This window comes from Suncus etruscus, chromosome 5, assembly GCF_024139225.1.
Source record: "Suncus etruscus isolate mSunEtr1 chromosome 5, mSunEtr1.pri.cur, whole genome shotgun sequence".
Taxonomy (NCBI): Eukaryota; Metazoa; Chordata; class Mammalia; order Eulipotyphla; family Soricidae; genus Suncus; species Suncus etruscus.
The window spans coordinates 42,000,183-42,021,972 of record NC_064852.1 but is presented as its reverse complement, the minus strand read 5'-3'; the positions used below and the strand labels follow the sequence as shown (position 1 = coordinate 42,021,972).

General features: G+C 33.0%; 1 non-coding gene across 1 annotated transcript; it reads left to right on the top strand.

Moving 5' to 3' along the window:
* Positions 1-19,975: 19,975 nt before the first annotated feature.
* LOC126009753 (U6 spliceosomal RNA) lies at positions 19,976-20,082 on the top strand. The gene has a single exon (XR_007495966.1). It is a non-coding gene; the product is annotated as a U6 spliceosomal RNA (small nuclear RNA).
* Positions 20,083-21,790: the final 1,708 nt, after the last annotated feature.

The window sequence follows — 21,790 nt, the reverse complement described above, 5'->3', positions numbered from 1 at the left end:
AGGAAAGAAAATAAGGTAGAATAAAAGAAAAGCAGCACGGAAATTTGTGAAAATTATTGTATCTCCAATGATTAAGTCATTATCAGAAGGTTTAGTAAGCTCTTGTTGCTACTTAACCATTCTGATACTTTATTTGCTTCTAAACATTAGGTGGCTTCAGATATACATTGACATCTATATTGGTGTGCTTTTTTAGGGATAATGGTATTAAACAAAAATGGAGTTATCCCATGATTTGGGAATTCCAAACATTATTGCAGATACTAAGGCTTTTACGGGGCATGGTTTCAGCTGTCAGGGCTTCCGGAAGTATGTGAAGGGGGGGAAAGAGTGCCCACACTCATTCCAAAGTAGTTCTGTTGATATAAGCCAAAGTGGAGGAAATTTGGCAAATTGATGTCTGCAAGGAGCAATAGAGGAATAGTGTAGCAGAGCCATTGGTGAAGTGGTAAATTTGGGTGACAGGCCTTTGGCAGGGCAGAGACATGGCCTCCCTTCCCCTCCCAAGATTGCCAGATTTTAGCTGCATGGCCAGCTAGTCATAATTTTTCACAGCTAGTTTACATCTCTTTTGACACAGAGTGAGTCTATGGAGCTGTCTAGAAGCTGTGTGGGTGACTTTATTTTCTTCTTTTTGAACATGAGTGCTTATTATATTTTTTCTTGAATAAAGGCTAGGACTTCTTATATTATAGTGAATATTATAATACTGCTGAGAGTAGATACTTAGTACTGCACTCGCTTTGTGCTAATTCTTGATATCAGGTCATATTATATTCTCTAATTTATTTTATTATACTTTAAGATTTTGTTAGTCATGTGGTATTTATTTGTTCAAATTAAGGTTATTTTGTAAAAATACACTTTTGTGTGGAATTAATTTCATTATATGTATTTATTTGATAAAAAATTAATGTATATAAATTATGTTACTCACACAGATAAAATATTTGAAAACATTTTAATAGCATAATGAAAGTATGACTATAATTTGATTTATTGGCAGTGTTATTTTTGGTCTCATAAAAGATTTGTAATTGATGACCGCTAATTGTACAAGTTGTTATGACTAAGTTTTTATAATTTGACAGTTTGTAGAATACTTCCATTCTGTTCTACATGAGATAATTTAATATTAATTTTAAATAAAAGTAAAAGGACTTAATACTGCAATTATATTGAATAATCATTTTTCTAAACTATGTGATTTGTAGTGTAATGAATCACTACAAATTTTTTAATAATATTCCTTTAAGAACACCACATTATGTTCAATATTTGCCCTCTCTCCTAACAAAGGTATGTGAATCTAAATGAAAAAAGTATAATGTAACTAAAATTACACTAAAATATATGGTCACAGAGGCATAGAGGTTAAAATTCCTTCAGTGTTTAATGATGTCATCATTAAAGCAGCCCTAATAATAACATAGTGGCAATAGACAAGTTATATAAATTTAATTGGGGAATTCTTTTGTTTTAATGTCTTCATATTTTATAATTTTAATTTTGCTTTATAATGAGGCAGGCAGGCAAGTAGAGAAAGCCCTCCCCAGGGCAATGAATTTTTGGAAGTCGTAAAATCAGCTAGTCTAAAAAATCTAGCCCAACAGCTAGTCTAGCAACCAAGACTTGGTACGTTCTTTGTTTTTGGGCCACACTTGGAGATGCTCAGGGTTACTCCTGAGTATACACTCAGAAATCTCTTTAATTGGAGCAGTATCAGATATAGAGCATACTGAACCGTGCTCCTGAAGAAGCTCCAAGTTGAAATGTAGGCCAAAAGAGGAATGTCAAGAAATAAAATCCTCTACTTCCCCTTCCCCTTGACACCATTCTAGCAAGAGATCTTTTTCTAGGTAGAAAGCCATGTGTTGAAAGAAATCCTATATAAACCAATTTGGAATGAAAGAAATTTACACATGTCCTTCTTGGGCCCATGTATATGGTGCCAGCATGCATGTGTCTTCCACATCTTCTTCTCAAAATATGTACTTCCTTGGGCTGGAACAATAGCATAGTGGGGAGGGCTTTTGCCTTGCATGTGGCTTATCAGAGTTGAATCCCATATGGTCCCCTGAACCTGCCAGGAGTGATTTTTGAGCACTGAGCCAAGAGTTAGCTCAGAGCAGGAGTAAGAGAGCCACCTGTTGTGCCCCCAGCAAAAAAGTATATTTATATATTTATATTATATATTTACATTTTATATATTTATATTATATATTTATATATAAATGTACTTCCCGTTTTTTTTACTTTCATAGTGAATTGTGTACTGGGTCTCTATCTTTGGAGAAGCCCTTCGTTTCTCTTGATTGGGCTACTTGCTCATAGCTTCTCCCTCTCCTACCTCAGAATTTTTAAACAAAACCTGTTTTTTTTTTTTTTTTTCACTTCCCTTTTAATCTCCTCCTAAAATTCTTTGCTGTGAGGGAAGGAGATGAACCTGAAATATTTAAGACTAACGCTCTGCTGCAAAGAGCATTTCCTTACTCCACCAGCCTGAGTCCATAGCTCCCCAAGTAAATAGATAATAGAGATCAACTGACTTGCCAGGCAAAGTGGAGATAAGATATGGCTTGATGGCTACCTAGTATTGCTGACAGGATTTGAGCTTTGTGCTATACTGGGGTTCATTAAAGATCTCACTGGTTCTAGATCTCCCAGCAGTTTCTGGGTGTCAGAGGTATAGAGAAAAAACAGCATATTTCCATTTGGAGACTTATGCCTCTCTCATTCCCACTTCTTGTAAGTCATCTGGGGATCTCCATTGGCATCAATAAGAAATATAAAACTATCCACAAAAATATAAATTTTCAAATCTGTTCATTTTAGCATGCAACCATTTAGTTTGGGGACTATATCATTGACACATAAAAATCTGTGCCTGCAATTATCCATTCTCACAAAATAGTGTGCTTGACTAGAACATAAAAATGGTGATGGGAATCAATTTTATACATGATAGTTTTGAATATCTTAAACAATAAATAATAAACATCAAAATAAATTGCCACAAGAAAGTGTGTAAAAAATTGCAACAAAAGATGCAGCAGCAATAGCCCTAAAGATCAAGTAATTGTATGCATAATAAGCACTACCCTTGATCTTTGTTGCTAAAATTGTTGCTTGTTGAAGAACAATCCCATCATCATCACATCTCAGAATATTACAAGAAAACTGCTTCAAAGGAGACAACTAACCAAAATCAGGCACTAGATATATTAGGTATTAGGTAATAGATACATTTAATTTTGAAAAATACTGTTCTAGTTTTTAATAATGCGTGTAAAATAAATAGACTTTTGAACTTTTTGAATAAATTCTTTTCTCCGTCTACACTTATCTCTCATGTGAAATAATATTTATTTTCCCTAAAATGATAACAAATAGAATGAATTTATTTTGTGAGGTACATCTATTCTTCTACTCATACACTACCAGTAGTTCATGACCTATTCAGCTAATAAGTTCTATCATACATTTCTGTGAGACATATTTCTCATTTCCTCTGCATAGGCTAATTTAGCCTTTAAATTTGGTAGTTTGTGACACGAGTGAACAGAAAAAACTTCGCAAGTGTATATGAGATTGTTTTCAGCCTTTTTTGATAATGCTTATTCTTGCTGGTTTCCTTCCCACTATGAAAGATGACATGAGTATTCCACAATAGAAATTACAGATATTGTTGAGCATCTTCATTGTACATGTGAAAAAGGAAATACTCTGTCCTGCCTAATTTTTCCTCTGTTGAGTTATCATTTATACCATGATATTATCATTTCTTTATTGATCCCTCTAGGATAGTATTTTCATAATCCTGGTTAGCAAGTCTATAGTTAGAGTTCTCTGCATGACAATAATATTTATCTCAATACTTAAAATATCACTGACCCTATTATGTGGTTTCCCTTTTTCAATCAGACTGCTTTGGGGAATACATACAATAATATTATTACCAAAAATTTGCTATTTTATTGATAATTGTTTATAATAATCTTGTTAGCAGTGATAATTTAAAAAGTGTTTTTACTTTTTTATTTGTTTGTTTTTCTTTTGGGGCGATACCTGTTGACACTCAGAAGTTACTCCTGGCTATGCAATCAAAATCACTCCTGGTTTAAGGGGACCATATGGGACATGGGGGGATAGAACCATGGTCAGTCCTAGGCTAGCACATGCAAGGTAGATGTCTTACCTTTAGTGCCACCTTCATGTCCCATTTTTACTTTTTAATAGTCAACCTTTCTCTCAAACCTCATGACTTTTTTCCTTCCATGAAACTAATTTTTAACAATTTTTATTGACAAAATGACAAAATCAGGACAAGTTGAATCCTCAATAATTATATCAAAATATTATGCAAAAAACCTAACTGGGTAACTTAGGATATGTGATCATGGGAGATAATTGTAATTTACCATGGTTTATCCTTAATACAAATATATTCGAGGTGCTGGAGAGATGGCACAACAGGTAGGGTGTTTGCCTTGCATCCAAGCCTGTGTGCTATCTTCAGCATCCCATTTGGTTTGCCAAGCCTTCCATGAACGATTTCTGAATGCAGAGACAGGAATAACTTCTGAGCTCCACTGGTGTGACCCATAAACAAACAAAAAAGTATTCCAAAGATTAAAAAGTCCTTCCTATTTAAGTAAAAACATACTGTAATACTACATGCGAACAAAAAGGCTATCTGAGTCTCAAATATCTAAAAATTCTAAACAAGAAATTGTGAAGAAGACTCCATAACATAAAAAGAGAGTCAGGAAGCAATGTTCCTGGGACATTTAATAAAAGAGAAGTTAACAAGGATGCTGCTGCTGGGTACTGTTAAAAGAAATTAATGGGGAACATTCTCTGAGTATTCAAGCTTATTCCATTGATCTGAGGGCCTGTCTTTATTCCAACAATCACCTAATTTTTGATAAAGGAGAAAGAAATCCTAAATGGAGCAAAAAAAAGCCTCTTCAACAAGTGGTGTTGGCACAACTGGCTAGCCACTTGCAAAAATTTTGAACTTAGACCCCCCCAGCTAACATCATGTAAGAAGATTAAATCCAAATGGATTAAAGACCTTGATATCAGACCTGAAACCATAAGATACATAGAACAACACGTAGGTAAAACACTCCAGGACATTAAGACTAAAGGCATCTTCAAAGAGGAAACTGCACTCTCCAAGCAAGTGAAAGCAGAGATTAACAGATGAGAATATATTAAACTGAGAAGCTTCTGCACCTCAAAAGAAATAGCGCCCAGGATACAAGAGCCCCCCACTGAGTGGGAGAAACTATTCACCCAATACCCTTCAGACAAGAGGCTAATCTCCAAAATATACAAGGCACTGACAGAAATTTACAAGAAAAAAAACATCTAATCCCATCAAAAAATGGGGAGAAGAAATGAATACACACCTTGAGAAAGAAGAAATACAAATGGCTAAAAGACACATGAAAAAATGCTCCACATCACTAAACATCAGGGAGATGCAAATCAAAACAACTATGAGGTACCACCTCACACCCCAGAGATTGGCACACATCACAATGAATGAGAACAAGCAGTGTTGGCGGGGATGTGGAGAGAAAGGTACTCTTATCCACTGCTGATGGGAATGCCGTTTAGTTCAACCTTTATGGAAAGCAATATGGAGATTCCTCCAAAAACTGGAAATCGAGCTCCCATACAATCCAGCTATACCACTCCTAGGAATATACCCTAGGAACACAAAAATACAATACAAAAATCCCTTCCTTACACCTATATTCATTGCAGCACTATTTACCATAGCAAGACTCTGGAAGCAGCCAAGATACCCTTCAACAGATGAATGGCTGAAGAAACTGTGGTACATATACACAATGGAATATTATGCAGCTGTCAGGAGAGATGAAGTCATGATATTTTCCTATACATGGATGCACATGGAATCTATTATGCTGAATGAAATAAGTCAGAGAGAGAGAGAAAGAAAGATGCAGAATGGTCTCACTCAACTATGGGTTTTAAGAAAAATGAAAGACATTCTTGCGTTAATAACTTTCAGACACAAAAGAGAAAAGAGCTGGAAGTTCCAGCTCACCTCGTGAAGCTCACAACAAACAGGGATGAGTTTAGTTAGAGAAATAACTACGTTTTGAACTATCCTAAAATAATGAGAATATACGAGGGAAATAGAAAGCCTGCCTAGAGTACAGGCGGGGGTTGGTTGGGGAGGAGCGAGATTTGGGACATTGGTGATGGGAATGTTGCACTGGTGATGGGTGGTGTTCTTTACATGACTGAAACCCAAAGACAATCATGTATGTAATAAAGTTGTTTAAATAAAAAAAGAAATTAATGAGAAGATTACTGTGGTACTTAACAAGTATGAATAAATTTGGAAGAACAGAAAGAGTAACTTTTACTAGAATTTCTTTTATACAGACAGATGTTGTCTTGTGTTAATTCTAAATAATTGATCTATTTGCTTTGCTTAGACAGAAATTGTGTTTTAATATGCCAATTCATAACATTTAATGATGAATAACATATATATCTGAAATTAAAATGCAGATAAGAGAAAACTATAGAAAATAAAGTATTTATGGCATATATACTGCATATAGTATTTTTTGCATGTATGCCTATATACGTTTGAGTAATATTAGGACATTTTTGTAGCTATAACTTGGCATTTAATAATAAAAATGTACTCTTATTGTTATTATGATATAATCCCTTCTTTAGAAAATAGTTATATGCTAGAAAAATAGCATAAAATAATTTTAAAGGAGATGTGTTTTAAAGATGTCTTTTAAGACATCTCTAGTGATATTTTGTATGTATTTGTTATTTGACTGAACTAAAGCTCAACAGAAAATAAACATGATGCGTGATCAGGGACCACCATTTTTAGCTGCCCTGCATTATTTTCAGATCAAGAATGTTCCCAAAGAAAATACTTAAAAGTTAGATAACTAGTCCTTGTTCATTTGAATTTTTGTAAGGAGTGAAAAAAAAGAATTATTTTGTTTGCTTAAAAGTGCAAATTCTAGTTTGGGGGCATTAGGAGTATACAAACCAAATGTAATTGGTCTGTGAATTTGGCTTTTGGGTTTTTCATTTAAATTTAAGTATTGCAACCAGGTTAGAAATTTTAACAATGTGGCAACTCTATGACTTTCTCTGTAAAATCAAATGTTCTACTCTTTAGACCTAGTATAAAACACTCAGTAGGGCTGCATAATGTAACTTCTAATCATATAATTTCACACAGGGCTCAGAATAAAAAAAATACAGCCTGAAAAATATAAAGGGATGATAATATTAAATTTGTAGCCAACTCACTTTTAAATATATACAAACTTTGCTTTAAATGCCAGACACTTTGACTTTATGATTTAAATAATAGCTAATATGGATCAAAATTTTGTAGTTTTTTATAGTATTTCCCTTCTTATTCAACTTTAGAAGTTTTTGGCTTTGCATAATCTTTAGATGTTATCATGTATTTAATCAAATGCATATAAGTAAACTAAGTCAACTTAGTAAAGCAGATATTTAGTAAAAAAAATCAATGCTATTAGTCAAGTTTTCTTATGTTAAAAATATTAAAGTATACTTATATCAGCCTAATGTTGATTATCCTTCATGTAATTAGATGCTTTTCTTACTTTTAAATTCTAATATTTATTAAAAATTTAATAATAAAAATCAATAAAACATCTTCATTCTGTAACAACTTCCTCTTAGGATATAACACTGGTATATCTTCCTATCTCGATAACTAGCAAATTAGCTCTTTAAACACAATGTTTTATCAAGAACCAGATAACATTTCAATGATATAAAAAGTCTAAAATTCCATGTGTTAAAAATGAAATATTAATACCATAATTTTTATCAGAGTAGTTGATTTGATACTTAATAGCTACATTTTCAGATGTTTTCTTTAGAGACAAAAAAGGTTATTTTTGGGGTCAGTTATTTTAATCTTCTGTATCAAAAATAAAATTAGAAGACTAAAATGATATTCTGAAATCTCAGCTAGTCAAGTATCTCTTCTCTAAGAGAAGCAATGTATCATGTAAACATTGATGAGTTTTAGCAAGATAAAGACATCTTGCATTAAATAAATAGAAGTAAGAATAATTACTAAAACATTTTTTTTGTTTTTTCTTTGGCAAATTTTCATTAAGACCTTTTAAAATCATTCAGTGTAACATCCTCATTTTTTATAAAATATATACATGATTTACACAATTTATAAAAAAAATAGACTTATGCCAGCCTCCATTAAAAAACTGCCTACACCTGCTCAGTAAAAAATAAAGGTCAATGAGAACAGCCCAAATCCCCAAAACCCATTCTCATAACCCTAACTCTGTGGGGGTGTGGTACAGGAGCCACTGGTCACCCAGTAAATTCTGCCTTTGCAAAACAACCTCTTCCCCTTCCTTCCACCCATGAACCTCCCAGCCACCATTATCAAAGCCCCATGCCCATTCAAGAAAGTAAGCCAATTGATCAGCTGCCCCACAAACCTTCCAGACACTTAGCTTATATCAGACGATTCTAGGCAGAACAGGTCTGTTTCTCACCCTTAGAAAATATACAGCCCCCAAACCAGAAGAAGAAACCAACAAACTAGTACACAACATTTCTTTCATATTTGGGCAACCTAGCTTACCTGGAATAAATAAACCCCAAAACATATATAACATCAACCACCTCTTATACAATTGAACAAATCATTTTTAACATCCTGAAACTCCAGCACTCCAATCCACCCAATGCAAAGAACATTGGGGAAACTAAGGAAGACACCAACAGCTAAGGTTATGGAGAGATATTTTAGCAAATTTCTAGCCCTCTGAAGTGCAAAACCCTATATATGAGGACCTAAAACCAGGATGTACTGTTTTAGCAATGAAATTTAAGGAATCACCAGGCAAAGAAATTAAGAAATTCATAGACAAACAATTCAACCAAATCAAAGAACTCTACAAGAAGATGAGATAATCCATAAAAATAGAATTAAGGGAACTCAAAAATATGTTAGCAAGCCATAATAGCAGAATTACACACAAAGAATCTCAAGGATGAACTTGAAAACAAAATACAAGCCAACTACAATAAATAAGTTAATAAGAAAGAGAAAAAATACTGAAAGAAAATATAAGGTACTTAATGAAAAAGACAAAATAAATAACCTACACCTAATAGGAATACCGGAAAAGAAAGGGAAGGCAGAGAAGGCATTTGACAAAATCCAACACCCATTCATGCTAAAAATACTCAACAAAATAGAGTTGGAAGAAACCTTCAAGATAGTTACAGCTGTCTATAAGAAGCCCACAGGCAATATTATCCTTAACAGCAAAAATGCTGAAAGCATTTTCACTAAGGTCAGGCAATAGATGAGGCTGCCCACTGTCTCCACTTTTATTAAATATAGTATTAGAACTCCTAGAAATAGCAATCAAAAAAGAGAAGGGAATCTAAGGAATTAAAACACGGAGGGAAAAAGGAAGTTACTATCAGTATTTTGGGCCAGAGAGATAGCACAGTGGAAGGGTATTTGCCTTGCACGTGGTTGACCCAAGACGTACTCCTGTTTGATTCCCAGCTTCTCATATGGTCCCCTCAGCCTGCCAGAAGCAATTTCTGAGTGCAGAGCCAGGAGTAACCTCTGAGTGTCACAGGGTGTGACCCCCTCAAAAATAAATAAACTATCTGCATTTGCATATACTATGATGATACTACCTGATCCCTTACTGCTGCAAAGCATTTCTAAGTTTCCATAACAACAATGTGTGGGACAATGTTAATTTCCCCTTAAGACTATCTCAAAAGATTTAATGAATATATCAATTTTTTCATTGTATGTTTATCTCTTTAATAGTTATAACTCTTAGTGTGTTTGTTTCCATATGTAGAGGTAGCCTTCTCCATCTCTTTATTTTAATTTCCTTTTTAATTATTTATTTATTTTGCTTGTTTTGATTCTGCTTAGTAAGAAATTCTAGTAGAAAAGTCTTGCTTGGGATAAGAGCTCAGGTCAAAACCAGGACATAGAGATTGTATGGCTTGTCATTTTTACCCTCAAAAGCACTAATAATACAATATGTCATTATTCATTTTGCATATTTAAACTAAAATGAGGAAATCTTATGAATAGAAACAAGTTCTTATTAATAAGTATAAGAACCCATAAATTTCATAATACAGGAACAACTTCCACCCATAAATATTTGTCATGAGAACTTGACTTAGACCTAACGTGATTGACCATTGAATATCCAACCTCAATCCCCAGATCCCAACCTTAGAACTGGCACAGTTTTCTGCTCCAGCACCAGGAATCAAATTCCCCAGACGACCTGCCATCCTAGGATCTGTGCAAAAAAATCAAGATCATTAATCGCAGAAGACTTACTACAACAACCACAGCTGAACAGAATTTTTCCTGGTACTATAAACAAAGACTGTGTTCTAGGATTTGTTCTAGGATCTGTGCATAAAGCAAGATCTCTAATTATAGAGGACTGACATTGACAACTAGGACTGAGCAGGACGTTTCCTGGCATCGTAAAGACTTGAGGTTTGACAGCTAACATACAGTTGATCTCATGACAGTATGCTTCAAGGATAGATACACCCTGTATTTTTTAGGCCAAGGGAATCTTCTTTCTAATTTACCCAATATTTATTTTGTCTATTAAAAAAATTAAACTTGCCACATATGCCTTCCCATTTTTTTAATTTATTTTATTTTATTTTAGGTTTTTTTTTTTGTTGTTGTTGTTGTTGGTTTGGTTTGGGGTCACACCGGGCAGGGCTCAGGGGTTACTCCTGGCTCTACGCTCAGAAATCGCTCCTGGCAGGCTCAAGAGATATATGGGATGACGGGATTTGAACCACTGTCCTTCTGCATGCAAGACAAATACCCTACCTCCATGCTATCTCTCTGGCCCCTAGTTTAGTTTTTATTTAATTTTTTCTTCCTTTTTCTTTTTTCGTTTTTATTTATATTTATAGCTTCTAGACAGGGGATCATACCTGCTTTTTTTTTTTTTTTTTTTTTTTTACAGAACCATAGAACATTAATCATCAGGTTCTGCCTCATATTTCTGTCTTCCTACAAACTAAGAAAAAAAAACATGGATGGAACCCAGGGGCCAAGTCATCTCAGGAGCATTGAGTGGAAATAAAAAAATGTTCAGATCTAAATACCCAAACCAAAGTCAAAAGCAATAGAAACAAGAGAACCAAACTATAACAAGCTTCACACAAAAAGAACCTGCTACACTTGCAGTAGAGGGCTAAGGATGGAGGTATGGTGGGCATATTGGGAAGTATGGTAGAGGGAGGTCAACACTGGTGGTGGAAATGGCCCTAATTCAGTGTCATGTACCTGAAATACAACTGTGAAAGACTTATAATTTACATTGGTCTCAATAAAAATTATTTAAAAAAATTAGAGAGTTAAGCCTGGAAAAATGGAGTGTTTGTCTTTTAAGTTAGCAATTATGTGATCATGAGTTTAATTCCCCCTTATCCATAAGGTGCAGAAAGTGATCTCAGCAGTTTTTAATGGAACTAGCAGCCCTGCGGCCCTCTGTGACTCTAGTCACACAAAAAAACACAAAATGTTGTATATACAGTTAGTAATATACCTATTACTCATTTGTTAATAATTTTATTAAAAAGGAACTTCCGTCTTTATTCTGCTTAAAAATGTTGATGTCATTTTGGTGAGGAATTTCTTTAATGTTTTAGGAACAGAATATATCCACTTAATACCTCAAGAGCAAGCATAAGAACTTCAAAAGTTGGTTGTTTAAGCTCATCATATTCTACCAACATTGGATTTCAAAGTTTATATAAAAATGCAATGCTCTATCATAGAATATAAATTATTATATTATAATAAATTACATCAATTATGTGATGCATTCTATTTAAATATTAAATTAACTTTTAAAAGATTATTAACTTATCCTTAAGTACATAGTTGTTGGTGTGTAAGAAAATGAGTTAAAATTCCAACTTCTTCATAACAGACCTCTGAGAATTTGAGATTAATAATTAAATATATGGTGCTGGAGTGGTGGAGCAAGTGATAAGGCATCTGCCTTTTCCACACTAGCCTATGACAGACCGTGGTTCGATCCCCTAGCATCTCATATACTTCCCCAAGCCAGGAGTGATTTCTGAGCGTATAGCCAGGAGTAACCCCCGAGCATCACCAGTTGTGACCCAAAAACAAAAAAAAACAAAAAAAAAGTTCAGTATTATACTAAGATATTGTACTGACCTTTTCTTTTGTTTGTTTGTTTTGTTTGTTTGTTTGGGGGCCACACCCAATGACGCTCACAGGTTATTCCTGGCTATGCGCTCAGAAATCGCTCCTGGCTGGTGGGGGGACCATATGGCATGCTGGGAAATCGAACCATGGTCTGTCTTAGGCTAGCATGGGTAAGGCAGATGCCTTACCTCTAGTGCCACCACTCCGGCCCAACTAACCTTTTCCATTCCTTTCTTTCCTCTTTACCTCCTTTTTTGAAAGCATAATTACACATATGTACACACAAATAAAGTATTACATATGTTATATTTTATGTATAATTATATACACATAAAATTTAAACTTGGCATTTTAATTTTATTAAGTCATTATGTCAAAACTAAAATTAAGATTGCTCTAAATCTTGTATATTAAATTTCTTGTTTTAACCATACATCAATTACTAGTCATATTGAGTTTTTGAATGATTTTCAAAGATTAATTGCTTATTCTAAACCAAGGGTTTATCTAGCATCTTCAGACAAACTTAAAAATATATAGTAGTAAAGTTGCTGACCATCATAAGTATAAAGTTTCAAATTTTATTTAAAATTCACTGCCAGTGGGATTCAGATCATGGATAATTAAGTTTCAATATTATAAATTTAAAGTCATAAATTTTCCTATTGCATTTCATGTCTGTAACAACTGTTCTTAATATACATTCTAAATATGCTTGCCTATATTATGTACATGTTATGGAAATGATTAAGCAAGAAAATATATATTTTATATATTTATCATTATATCTGACATAAAATTCCTCAGTACTTATGATATTACAAGGCGGCATCTGTATAACAGTCAATGTACACCTCCAGGTCAAAGTCTTTCTCTATTTATCATCTGCTTGTTTATTATTTTTTTATTTAATAGAACAATTATGGCAGACATTTTTAAATTCTTAGAGAAAAATGGCAAACTTTACAGAGTTACAGATAACATGAATGTTTCACTTATTATTATAGTCTCAAATATCGTAGTACAGTTGTTTGAATGAGTTAGTCAAATTTAGGACATTACTGTTAACTAAGCTCTACAGTTTATTTGAATTTCATTAACTTTCTGTTTCAATTTTTGGTTACAATATATATTACATCGTATTTCATTGTCATAGATTCAGATTGTACTTCAGATTCATGAGTGTCCAAATTTTTCTGGGTTTTGATTATCTTGACAAATATCATAGGACTTATCAGCTATCTGAAAGAATGATTTAATTTTGTTGTTTCTATTATTTTTTTCATTGTCAAACTAAGATTATCATTTGGGGAAAGCATTCTGTTTACTTTATGTTCTGATCATATTTTATCTGGCTGAGAGTTCAAAAACCCCATTTGTATGTGAAGCAATACATGGGATCATTTGCTTTATTTAGCCTTGTTCAATTTTACTAGTGATTGAAATAAAAGCTATTCAGATAACTACTGAAGGCGATAAGATGATGCTAACAAATAACCATGTTAACCAAGAAAATATTTTAGTCGATTTCTTTAAATATGTAAAGATCCCTCTAAAAGTATAATTTCCCTGAAGCTTCTTTTGCACCAAAGACAATTGCTCTCCATGTATTATTCTTCAATATGTTTCTTCTAGTTTGTATATAAAAGGTCAACCTGAAAATATACATCAAAACTGAATAAAAACATCCTCCTTTTCTATGCAGCATACTAGTGCTTGAAGTTTGCTATTCTAGCATTATTTGTTTAATAGAAATATTTTCCATACCACCTGGTTCTGGCAGAAAGTCAAAATTTGCATTTATATGAGGTAGTTTATCAAATATAACATACAGAAGTCTGTTAAGTACACATTGCATTTTGTTTGTGAGAAAATCTGTTTGTATTTAATGTAGTTTTTAAATTAACCTTAATGAAAGCTTCTGAAAATTGTTGTTCTAAGCATTTGAAATATGCAATAAGAACAAGTGGAAGACATAAACATGTTTTCCATTATATGTTATCAGATAGCCCAAAATTACTACAAAGAAGAATGTGGAACTATGTTAAATTAGAAAGATAAGCAAGCATTTAGTTTAAAGCAAAGGTCTTTAAAGAGGAAAGCATCTAACACAGTAAACCCCAAACATCTTACAACAATCTTTGTCAGAGGCATGCCACCATTTTAAAGTTAGATTGTTACAACTACATAGAGAAACTAGAATTATTCACACCAAACCATTATATTTGTTTCACATAATATATGATTTTCTAATAACCAAGGTTTTCTTAGTTCTAGAAAAAAAACATTAAAACACAAACTACCTGATGAAGTCTATCTAGTTTACATCATTTATAATAATAGTTCAGTCTCATCATTTTCCTGTTGTCTTTCTGTATCTTATCATTTATTCTTACTATATTAAAGACTCACATGATTCAGTAACTTTCATATACACGGGACCCTATTAGTGAATGTGAAACTAACATCCATTTCTAATAAACCACATATTTTAAAAATTGTGACACTTAAAGAACTTTTAAATCATTTAAAACTTAAATGACATTGAGAAAATGATTCTATGAGCTCAAGTAGCTATATAGGAGTAAAGAGACAAGAAAGCATAGAGCTCATCTTTCAAGAAGAAATTTTCAGTTGGATTCCTTGATCCTATCCCATCTCTGCTCTCTAAATATAAAAATAATTATAGTGGTATTTGATAATATTTTATTAAATATCTTATTTTTATTAGTTATCTGTCCAGATAAATGTATAACTAATCATGATTTGAAGCATTAAAGATTGGGCCCGGAGAGATAGCACAGCAGCGTTTGCCTTGCAAGCAGCCGATCCAGGACCAAAGGTGGTTGGTTCGAATCCCGGTGTCCCATATGGTCCCCCGTGCTTGCCAGGAGCTATTTCTGAGCAGACAGCCAGGAGTAACCCCTGAGCAATGCTGGGTGTGACCCAAAAACAAAAAAAACAAAAACAAAAAAAAAGATTGATATTGAATATTTTATAGATTAAATAAAATATGACTGGTTCCCATTTGCAATTATGTTATAAAGTATGTTAGATAAATAATAGTCATAATCCTTGAATTTAAGAAAAATCTAAGAAATTACTAATTCTATTAGCAGCTTTGACATTCCTTTGACTGGAAATCCTGAAATGCTTAGAAATGTCAGATGATATTTTGAGATATTGCTCTTTAATTCATGTAGCATATGACAAAGCATAGTTTATGATCCTTAATCACAGAATTTAATACACTTGATTCATACATTTCCTTGAATTCACTACAATGGTATGCTAAAATTAAAAATATGTAGGTTTATTTTTTTGCCAAAAGAATTCCATCTTTGGGTAACCTAAGGATCTTTTCCACTTTTAAGGTCCCTAGATCCATAGCCTTAAAGTTTACAAGACTAAACAGAAGACAATTGATTCTTCATATATGTTAACTTTTATTTACCAATTACATAGATACATTTAGCTCTAAACCATCATATGCATCACTGACTACTTGGATTAATATTCAAGTAGCTTTGTTGCAATTAAAAGAGATATGTGAAGCTATGGATTTCAATGCTAAAATCGCTCAATAAAAGCAAATTTTTTTCCTTACAATCACAAAGCTATAACCACTTTCTATTTAATTTTAGCGTTCCCTTTTCTTATTTTAGGTAGCTCTAAGATGTTGAAAGAAATAAGAAGAACTGAATGAGTATAACATATGTTATATAAATCCTCTCTCCTCAGGCCCAGTTAAGTACAATTTTATGATGGATAAATTTTGAGGTTTTTACATTCATTATATCTCAAAGTTTTTCCCAAAATAAAGTAAAAACAATCTCTTAAATGAAATTAATTCCATTAATTGTTCATATTATTTTTATAACCCTTTAAAGTCTGATAATGGTTATTTTAAAGCACAAAATTGTTCAGTAAGTATTTAAAAGGTGATGTCTTTAAAACACAATATTCTTTGTAAATTGTTTTACTCTCTAAATATATAAGGAGTATGACATTTAAATGAAGCGTAGAAACCTCTTGGACATCATACCAGGTGTAGGTCTAGAAGTAACCTTGAATTTAGGGGTTGGAGCGATAGCACAGCAGGTAGGGTGCTTGCCATCTTTGGCAACCCATATGTTCCCGGAGCCTGCCAGGAGTAATTTCTGAGCGAAGAGTCAGCGGTAAACCCTGAGTGCTATAGGGTGTGGACCAAAAACAAAAATTAAAAGAAAAAGAAATCTTGCACTTGTTTTCTTGCAACTGTGGGTTTTTCTTGGCAAATTTTAAAGAATAAATACAGGTTTATATATTATGTTAATATGTTTTTAGTGATGTTCAGGCCCTGCTCCTATTGTTGTTTTTTATTTCCCCTCAGGTATCACTCCTGGTATGCTTGGAGAATCATATCGGTACCAAGTATAGAACTTTGAACAGCTATGTACAAAGCATAGGTACAAAGTACCTGCTGCAATATGGCTCCAGCCCTTTATAGTATTAAGGAGTTTAAATTATCAGCAAAAGTCATGAAAAAAGCCAGAAACTATAACAAAGGTTTGGTATAATTTTAGGAATAAAAATTTTTATATATTTCTTATATAATCATTTTAAAACTTTGTGTTCAATAAAGAAAATAGTTAAATTAATTGAACCTTTATAACATGAATAAAATATAGAGGGCAAAGAAGTATGGGGATAAAGCACATGACGTAAAAGAACAAGACTCCAGTTCTATCCCTGATGGCACCATATTAGGCTCAGGAATCATCAGGTGCAGCCCTGGAGGCCTGCATGCACTGAGTAGTGCCAGGTATGGTGGCCCTTAGAACTCAGGGTTGCCCAGGAAACTCCTGGTAATACAGAATCTTAACTTCATTGAATCCTTGGTTCCTAGCAAAACAAGCATCCAGTCTTTATAGAATAATCAGAAGAGCCCTTTAAACTTTTGAGAACATTTTGGTCATGCTCTAAAAGGCCGGTCTTTAAATTAAAATTGAGTTTTTCTTGTTATTTGGGGCCACTGCTGGCTTATTGAAAGTTAATTCCTGACTCTACACTCAAGGATAAGTCCTGGTGGGATCAGGGTACAATATGGGGTGTCACAGATAGAACTAAGCTCAGATAAATGTAGGCATGCTCAGTACCTGTTGGACTATCTATTTTTAATTTCTCTTTTAAATGTTTTTATCTTTAATTTCTCTTTTTATCAAACATTCATTAATTACCTATAACAAATATAGAAAGCAATACTGTCAGCCTTATTATAATGCTGTAAGTGTAAATTTACACTTTTTTTTATTTTGTTTCTGATACATATCCAGCATTAGTCAGTACTTATTTCTGGCTTTGTGCTAAGCAAGCCTTGGGCAATCACATGTGGTGCAGAGACAAGACTTTAGATAGCCATATACAAGGCAATAATCTTAATATCTTAATAATCTTACTATCTCTCTAGTACAAATTAACTATTTTTATTTAAAAATTTTACAATTTCCAATTAATAATCTGGCACATAAATATTTGAGCATTAAGAAGTCCTCAACTCTTTGATAAGACACAAAAATTCTTCATAGCATGTAGGAATTTAGCCTTTCATAGTTTTATTTTCTAGTAAGGTGTACTTTTGTCCTAACTTTTTGATCAGGCATCATTTTTTTCTAAAACTCTTCAGATACACTTTTACATTTCCTTGAAGACTTATTTAGGTAAGATATCCAAATCTTAACTTCTCCTGTAAATGATGAACATTCAAATAATTATATTCATTCGGTCCTAATAACATTATTATATAGAAACAACCAAGTCTAACCAGATTTAGGGGAAACATACTCTGTTAGTTTACAATATCTCATAGCAGATCACTAATAGATTTAACCTTGCAAGTTCAGAGATGTTTAAATGCATTATGGTTTGAAGGTCAACTTCTCTGTCTTATTGTAAAAGAAAGGCAAAGAAATGAATAAAAATTAGAAAGAATTAATTCTTCAGAAAGTTTTTACAAATCAAAACCCTGCAGTTTCACACTGAGAACAAAAGAAGCATATTAAACACCAAAGTTTATCAAGACAAATTAGGTCCCAGTTTCAAATTTTCTTTAATCTTTCGCATCTGAAAGGTTTTTTTGCCTCATGCTGTTTTCCCTAGTTAAATGTTAAAATGAATTCTAGCCAATACCATTGACTTCCTCCCTTAAAAATATTGAGACACATAATAAAAAATTAATTACTTCCCCTAATTTCCGTGTGATTCTTTAAAAAGATGTAAAATTCATTTAAAGTAAGTGGTGACTTTGTCTTTGAAGATCACGACAATTAACATGGATCAAAGCTTAGGTTCTGTAATGATGATAGCTTATTAGCATAATGAAATTAACTTAGAGACAAGAATCTTTAATAGGTACAACAAAAACGCTTTAATAATACTTGAAGAAAATTATGTATTTGCTAGAAGTACAACAGTTTCAGTTTTTCTATCCAATTAATAAGTTGTTAATTAACTCCTTTTCCAAACAATGTACTCTTTAAGTTAATGTCTGCCCATTGGAATAGTCTGTCTATTATATTTTATTTTTGAAGGAATATAGCAGTTTTGTCAATGAGACTTTTATTTTTATGAATAAAATTCAAGCTTATACCTTAGGACTGTAAATAAAATATTTTCATCATTAAAAATTTAAGAAGGTTTTATTTCATAGCTGGGAAAGGGAAAGATCTCAATATATGGATCTCAATATATGCATCCATAGGTTTATACTTCAAGTCTTCAGTATTATAAGGTTAAGTTTATTATTAATGGCTTTAGAGAGTCTACTAATATGATTTAAATTTTAATCAGATAAAAATTATTTAACAAAATAATACTAATAATTTGATATGTATGTACACATTATAAGCCACATGTACCTGATTTTGGTAAAAATATTTTATCATCCTGTATTAAATAACAATAATTTTGCCATATACCAGTGATTATGCTATGAAAATAGTTTTGTCATTTATATAATTATTCATTCATCAAGTTATTCATTCATAAATGTGTTTAATTTATTGGGGCCAGAGAGTTAGCACAGTGATGGGACATTTGCCTTGCATGTGTCCAACCTGGGAGAAACTGGGTTCGGTTCCCAGCATCCCATATGGTCCCCCAGCCATCCAAGGGCAATTTCAGAGTGCAGAGCCAGGAATAACCCCTAAGCACAGCCGGATGTGGCCCAAAAACCAATCAGTCAGTCAATCACTCAATCAATTAAGTTTAAAAAATAAAAATAAATTTATTGAGCATTAACATTTAACATGTGTCATGTACTGAGTCTTCTAATGTCAAAATTTAAGGGTTTTTTTGCTATTATATGTGGAGTTTTCAAAGTAACTTGTGCTATTTTTTATATTATTATATTGTTAGTTGTTTTTGAGTAGAACACGTCTGAAAATACTCTGCTATGAGCTGCTTCCTGGTAATTCTAATGAAATCATCTGGTGACCAGGAATTGATCTTGGGTCTTCAATCGGTAAAGAATGTACTCCAGCACATTGAGCGTTCTCTCCAGTCACTGTAATGCTATTCTTCTAGTTGATTTTTTATTTTGCTCATGTAATAGAAAGAGTTACACCCAGGTCCTATTTATTCCACTGTGATCTGATTGCCAGGTTGACAGACTCAAGTGAGTATATTATAAAAATGAAACAAGTGCTTGCTTTGGCAGCACATATACTAAAACTGGAGCGATACAGAGAAGATGAGCGTGGCCCCAACACAAGAATGACAAGCAAATTCATGAAGCCTTCCATGTTTTTATAAATGAAAAAAAAATGAAACAAAACAACTATATACATCTTCTCAAAAATCCTATTATTAAATGAATTAATAAGAAAATGCCCTCTATAACACTGTGCCACCTGAGTATCATTTTCAAAAAGTATATTTTAGGACCATGGTCATGACTCAGGGATTAAGGGCTCATGCTTTGCATGCACAGGACCCAACTTTGATCCCAAATATTGCGTTGGCCCTGAGTATTTCCAGTGTAGCCCTTGACAACTGCAAACATCCCAGGGTAGCCCTGGTAGACCTCTGCACTGCCAGGTCTGATTAACATTGTGTTACCATGCCCTAGCACTGAAGTGCTAGCTTAATTGGCAGAGAAGAATTAGCCTAGACCTTCTAAACAAATTCTGCTTTGGATTCCTTCCCTACCAAAGATTCCTTTTTCCCACATCCATGCAGGGTTTTTGTGATTTTTGTTCATATAGGCTGATAAAATGCCTAATACTATATTATCCAAATTTATAAATTGATGCAAACTGTAATGCTGAAATTAGGCTTCCCCAATCCTGACCATCACTGCTGGTTCCCCTAGTAAACGTAAAATGTCTGAATCCTTATGACTATAGCTGTTTTTCCCTGCCTACAGAATTCAACTTACGCATGCCTTCCAGAGGAAAGGCTAAAGTATGAAGCATGTAAAAAGTTTTCAAATATATAAATACAATGATCAAAAGTCAAGTATCTCTTGCAAATAAGTTATTGTGGATATCACTCCGTGTCATTCTACGGCTGCAGCCTTCAGAATAGATTTGATTATGGTCAGAGTAAAATAAAGAAAAAGCCCACAAATGTAACCCAGTTAAAAGGTAGCTCTTGCTACTATTTAAACCCTAAATCTATTTATATCTTTATTTTGAAAGTTACGAACTTCTATCTTGTAAACATGGCTATTGTTTTTAGAAATCTTGTAATACTATTCAATTATTCTTAGAGCCTATTGAAAAATCACTTACTCAATACATAACTGTATTAAAATTAAAAGTATTTAAATGAATACCTCAAATTATCTACTCTTCTGTTCTCCAATCTCTTACCAGCAAGTTATTTTGAATAACTGTTACTCAAATCCAAATAAGATGGGGGCATAGCTAATAGATTTTAGGTAGGGATTCGATACATTGATTATAGAGCAAAGGAGAAAAAACATAAAATGAATACAGAAAAATTTTTGTCACATTATGTGATTTCTTTTTAGGCATAAAAGATCACATACAAAGTAACATAGCTTAAATGAGCACTTACTAATTTTCTTGCTACCTTTTTTGTTTTTCTAAAGACTACACCATTTCACTGAAGCTCTCATGTATCTTTTTGAAGTGTATATCACCTTTTTATCACATTTTTATATCCTGTAATTAAGACTCAGGTTTTTTATATGAATCTTAGTTCATATTGCTTATTATTCAAACTCTTCATGTTTTATCTCACTTTATATTTTAGTAGCTCATTTTTGCTACTGAAATATATCCTCTGGCCCTAAAAGAGCATTTAAAAAATTTAGAAGTATCTGAGCTTTCGGAGACTACCATTTATCACCTGGATATGTGAGATTCAGCTAGAATCTCAGTAATCTTTCCAAATACCACACAGCCATTGCCATTTATCTCATTAGAGTAAGTCCTATAGTCTTCTGAAATTTAATAATGTAATTGTGTCTCTAGAATGACATGTATTTGA